This window comes from Anomaloglossus baeobatrachus, unplaced genomic scaffold (genome assembly GCF_048569485.1).
Source record: "Anomaloglossus baeobatrachus isolate aAnoBae1 unplaced genomic scaffold, aAnoBae1.hap1 Scaffold_4524, whole genome shotgun sequence".
In the NCBI taxonomy this organism is placed as follows: domain Eukaryota; kingdom Metazoa; phylum Chordata; class Amphibia; order Anura; family Aromobatidae; genus Anomaloglossus; species Anomaloglossus baeobatrachus.
Genome location: NW_027443863.1, coordinates 26,692 through 32,883, shown reverse-complemented (window position 1 = coordinate 32,883; position 6,192 = coordinate 26,692). Strand labels below are relative to the sequence as shown.

The following is a 6,192-nucleotide window of genomic DNA, read 5'->3' as shown; positions in this document are numbered from 1 at the left end:
TGTCCTGTCCGTCCGTCTTTTTGTATCATGAATTGGAAAGACTGCAAGGGGGAGGGGAGGTGCTTGTGTCCAAAAGGAGGAGTTATTCAGATTCATTGCAGTGGGCGGCGGCTGCAAAAAGCACCATTCTTCTTGTTTTTGCTCTGCAAAACAGCCTTTTCAAGGGTTGGCTTGGGTGACAAAATGTCTTCTGTAGGCGTGGGTTTGTCTCCCTCTCCCTAAGATGTGTCCGGTATAGGCCAGGGTGCCACTCAAGGCCGTAACCAATTCGGGTTATAGCTTCTCGGCCTTTTGGCTAAGATCAAGTGTAGTTTCGGAGGACGCTACCTTGGTCGGTACTGGAAGGTGCCTGGGATTGCACGTCTGCCGGCCTTGAGGAAGTGTGTGCGCCTTCTGGTGACACATAGCCCTCTTGTGCCTGGACGGTTCCCAGGCAACGGGAGGCGATCACCTTTGTTATTTTGAAGTCCTACTGATAAACAGAAAAAAAAAAAAATTAAATCTGTTCTTATCAGTTTAATATCTGATACGTCCCCTCTCTGGGGACCATATATTAAATGGATTTTTAGAACAAGGAGATGGAAAAAATCTTGCTCTGTCCACTGCACGCATTGACCTGGTATTGCAGTACCTCCAGGACCGGTGCACCCCTTCTTAACCCAGTTTCCAAAAGCAGAACTCAATTCACCTGATTCAAATGAGCCCCATTAGTTAATTGAAAGAAAGCAAAAACTTTATATGCACCTCAATTTGGCCAATTCACTTTTCACACTTTCACCCTTTTTTTTATCTTTCACACCTTTTACTTGCTTTATTGATGCAAAAAGCTGTGCCAAATAGCAAACTCATCTCCACTCAACTTGACCAACTCTGCTATGTCCCGTGCAGTATCTTATTCTCAGTCTTATCTAGATCATTTGCAATTGAATAGAATAGATCCCTTTTGGCTGCTTATGACTGTGTAAAATATGTAGTTTTACTGGGCTGGGATGAGAGAATCCATTGAAGCATGGTGTAGGGATTGTGGTTCCTGTGTGCTAAGAAGAGAGGCTGGCACCAGCCAGAAAGCCCCATTGCAGCCAATAATCACTTAATAACTTTTTCAACTTGTCATCATATGGGAGGCCTTCCATTCCTTGTAGTAGTCTAGTTGCCCACCTTTGAACTGACTCTAACTTCTGAATGTCCTTATTAAAATGTGGAGCCCAAAACTGGTTCCCATATTCCAGATGTAGCCTTACAAGTGATTTATAGAGGTGTAACAATACGTTGGGATCACGGGATCTAATCTCCCTTTTTATACACCCTAAAATCTTGTCCCAAGCAGCATTCCATCAGCCTCTGGAAGGTTCCTGGCGCATTGCACAGCTCGAAGGGCATGCTTTTGAACTCGCAGAGACCCATAGGGGTGGCGAAGGCGGTCTTCTCCCGGTCTGCCTCAGCAACGGACACTTGCCAATAGTGACTAGTGAGATCAAGGGTAGAAAAATAATTTGCAGTTCTCAATGCAGCTAGCGATTCCTCAATACGGGGAGTGGTGCCGTCCTTCTTTTTTAACAGGATCAACAGAGCTGCCCAAAGGCTACAACTGTCACGGATAACCCCAGCCGCCTTCATGTTGCTCAACATGTACTTGGTACACTGGCAATGTGAAGGTGGTATTGGCTTATAGCTCTCTTTGATGGGTGGGTGTGCACCTGTGGGGATGTGGTGTTGGACCCCTTTTATTCCCCCAAAATCTAGCGGGCTTCCCACCGGTAACCCGCTCCCCAGCTTGGATGGATGCTGAGGGAGCCCCTTTTGCCCGCAGGCTCTGGCCCTGGGAACTGTAGCCTTGGCGGTGACTGTGCTTCCCTCTACGGTGTGAGCTGTTGCCTTCAATCGGGTCTTGACTGCTGGGAAACCCTGGAGGTTCCTGTCGCTAACGGATTTGACCGGTTTTACGGCGACTCCTAGCCTGGTCGGGGTCCGTAGGCCCTGCCGGATGGTGCTGGCTTCTCTTCACTCCCCGATCTGGTACCGGCGGGCCACCGCCCATCCCCGGTCCGTACGGTTCACTCCAATCAGCCTCTCCTGCAGAAGGTCACCACCGTCTGCCAACCTTGCTGAGTGCCCGGGCCACACACCCGGACACGGTCAGTCTCCTCTCCTCTTCACTTCTCTAACTCCAAAACTGATCTCTAATCTGACTCCTTTTCCCGCCTCCAGGACTGTGAACTCCTCAGTGGGTGGGATCAACCGCCTGGCCCACCCCCTGGTGTGGACATCAACCCCTGGAGGAAGGCAACTAGGATTTGTGTTTAGCTTCGGTGTGCCTAGCCGGAGTGTAGAGTGTGTTGGTGTAGTACCTGTGACGACCTGGCTTGTCCAGGGCGCCCATGTGGGGTGTTGGCAGTGTATTTGCGCCTGCGTTCAAAGGTTTGCTGAATGGATAACTGAACGCTGCGCTGGGACAAGGACGTGCTTGATGATGGTGTTATTTCTGAGTAGGCAACTGCAGGTGCAGGACCGGAGGAGGCTTGTTCGCAGGCAGCATGGACAGGGGATTGGCTCGCATGCACAACCAGCGAAGACGTAGCAGTGACATTAGCAAGCACTGCTCCTCGACTCTGTTGTACTTCCCACAAAGTCGGGTGCTTGGCTGACATGTGCCTGATCATGCTGGTGGTGGTCAGGCTGCTAGTTTTGGTACCCCTGCTGATGCTGGCACGGCAGGTGTTGCAAATGGCCTTTTTAGAATCATCTGGATCCAACTTAAAAAACTGCCAGACTCGGGAAGACCTAACATTTGTACAGGCACCTTGTGTCGTGTTGTTGTTCCGGGGAACGGTTGCCTGACTTCTGCCTGGAGCCACCACCCTGCTTCTTACTGCCTGTTGGGATGCTACGCCTCCCTCCCCCTGTGCACTGCTGTCCTCGCTCTGCATATCCTCCTGCCAGGTTGGGTCAGTTACTGGATCATCCACCACGTCGTCTTCCTCTTCCGCACCCTGCTCCTCCTCCTGACTTCCTGACAATTGTGTCTCATCATCGTCCACCCCTTGTTGAGACACGTTGCCAACTTCGTGAGAACGTGGCTGCTCAAATATTTGGCCATCTGTACATACGATCTCCTCATGACCCACTTCAACATGAGCTGGCGAGAGGCCAGAATGTGCGAATGGAAACGTGAACAGCTCTTCCGAGTGTCCAAGTGTGGGATCATTAATGTCCGAGGACGTGTACTCAGCCTTGTGGTAGGAAGGAGGATCAGGTTCTGAAATGTGCGGTGCAGTATCACGGCTACTGACACTTGACCGTGTGGAAGACAGAGTGTTTGTGGTGGTGCCAATCTGACTGGAAGCATTATCCGCTATCCAACTAACAACCTGTTGACACTGGTCTTGGTTCAAGAGCGGTGTACTGCTGCGGTCCCCAAGAATTTGGGACAGGATGTGCGAGCGACTAGATGTGGCCCTTTGTTGTGGCAAAATTAGAGCTTGCCCACGACCTCGGCCTCTGCCTGCACCACCATCACGTCCACTTCCTTGTTCCTTGCCAACGCCCTTGCGCATTTTGCAATGCTGTGCTGACGTGTATTCACTAGACTTGGGCGTTATATCAAAGTTTGTGCAAATTGTGCACCTGTACGCTGCCACCGACAGGCACACACGTGCGGTTTTTAAATGCAAGCACGGACGCACTAAGAACCTAACAGGTTTTAGGAGCAAAAATTAATGACGAGAACTCTGACACTATCAGCCACTGCTGACTGACGTGTATTATACACTACACTTGTGCGTTATATAATAGTTTGGTAAAAACGCACACAAGTGCACCTGTACGCTGCCACCGACAGGCACACACGTGCGGTTTTTAAATGCAAGCACGGACGCACTAAGAACCTAACACAGGTTTTAGGAGCAAAAATTAATGACGAGAACTCTGACACTATCAGCCACTGCTGACTGACGTGTATTATACACTACACTTGTGCGTTATATAATAGTTTGGTAAAAACGCACACAAGTGCACCTGTACGCTGCCACCGACAGGCACACACGTGCGGTTTTTAAATGCAAGCACGGACGCACTAAGAACCTAACACAGGTTTTAGGAGCAAAAATTAATGACGAGAACTCTGACACTATCAGCCACTGCTGACTGACGTGTATTATACACTACACTTGTGCGTTATATAATAGTTTGGTAAAAACGCACACAAGTGCACCTGTACGCTGCCACCGACAGGCACACACGTGCGGTTTTTAAATGCAAGCACGGACGCACTAAGAACCTAACACAGGTTTTAGGAGCAAAAATTAATGACGAGAACTCTGACACTATCAGCCACTGCTGACTGACGTGTATTATACACTACACTTGTGCGTTATATAATAGTTTGGTAAAAACGCACACAAGTGCACCTGTACGCTGCCACCGACAGGCACACACGTGCGGTTTTTAAATGCAAGCACGGACGCACTAAGAACCTAACACAGGTTTTAGGAGCAAAAATTAATGACGAGAACTCTGACACTATCAGCCACTGCTGACTGACGTGTATTATACACTACACTTGTGCGTTATATAATAGTTTGGTAAAAACGCACACAAGTGCACCTGTACGCTGCCACCGACAGGCACACACGTGCGGTTTTTAAATGCAAGCACGGACGCACTAAGAACCTAACAGGTTTTAGGAGCGACAATTGCTGAGAAGTCTGACACTATCAGGACTGTTTTAGACTGTGTACACCAGCCCCAGATATGATGAAGGCTGGTATACGGTCACCACTAGGAATGGCTATATACCCTGCCTGCCTGCCTGCCTGCCTGCCTGTATACTGCTACAATAGTCCTGACAAGGACTCTTTTGGTCACTAGCCTGTATTCCAACCTGGCTATACCCTGCCTGTATACAGCAACAATAGTCCTGAGAAGGACTCTGCTACTGTACTCCGACCTGGCTATACCCTGCCTGCCTGTATACAACTAGAATAGTCCTGAGAAGGACTTTTGGTCACACTGTTTGCAGCCCTGCTACGGAAATAGCTATAAAGGGCCGCAAACCTTTCCCTGAAGCAGCGACCCTCTCCCTGCACTGACTGTCTGGATAGCTGTGAGCAGAGCACAGCGCGCCCGCCGGTATAAAGGCTCGGTCACGCTGTGCAGGCCGGCCAATCACTGCAATTCCACAACTAACAGGGCTGTGGCATTGCAGTGGTCTGCCAGCCAATCCCTGCATGAGGGCTGGCTCTCAAAAGAGCGCCAACATGCAGGGATGAAGACCACGAGTACAGCACGAGTATCGCGAGATTACTCGGTCCCCGTCGAGTAGACCGAGTACAGTGATACTCGTGCGAGTACCGAGTAGTAACAAGCATGCTCGCTCATCACTATTTATTAGTAAAATGGCTTACACTCCCCTTTTTTCCACTTTTTTCTTCACTACTTTTATAAAGAAATTTTTCCTTTCTTTATTCTTAATGCAATTTTATATAGCAACACCACCATTTTTTGCCACGAACATAATTTTTCTTGTCCGTCATCCCGTTCACCCTTACAGGGTTGTGGACAGATGCACTTGTCACTACACTTCTAAGACTCAATACAGGGTCTGGAGCTCAATGCTCCCTTTTTGTTTTTTTTTTCTTCTTTTTTTTCTTTTTTTCATTTTGTCCTTCTTCTTCTTCTTTTTCTGATTTTTGTCTCAAAAAGCTGATGAAATTTGAAACACTATACCCCAGTGATTTTATAAATGTTTCTCAATATATCACTTGAGAACTTTTATGGCCGGTATTGTAACAGTTGACCATCCCGGCAGTATTTGAAATACAGCAGTCAGTCCTCTGACGTAGCTCCATATGTGTATATATAGAGGTTCTTCCTCCTTTGATTGCATACTGTTCTTTTTTTGCCCTGATGAAGGAGACAGTGATCTCTGAAACACATTGACCGGAAAAAAGAATAAAGAGATGAAATAATTAACATCAGTTTCCTTTGGTGACAGCGCGGCACGCACCCGATTTTCCTCCTATACGTTATTGCTCTTCTACTAGGGGCTGCGGCTGTCGCCATTTGTAACGTGCATTTAGGGGTTGTGACTGGCACAACCTTAATAGGTGAGTGCAACTACTATTAATTATTTGTTACCTTACCAGGTAAGACCCTAATTTGTGCGTCTGCTCCAGAGTTATTTACCTGATTATT

General features: G+C 48.2%; 1 pseudogene; it reads left to right on the top strand.

Annotated features, from left to right (window-relative positions):
- The first annotated feature begins 446 nt into the window (after positions 1-446).
- Positions 447-653, top strand: LOC142280478 (U2 spliceosomal RNA; annotated as a pseudogene).
- The last annotated feature ends 5,539 nt before the right edge of the window (positions 654-6,192 follow it).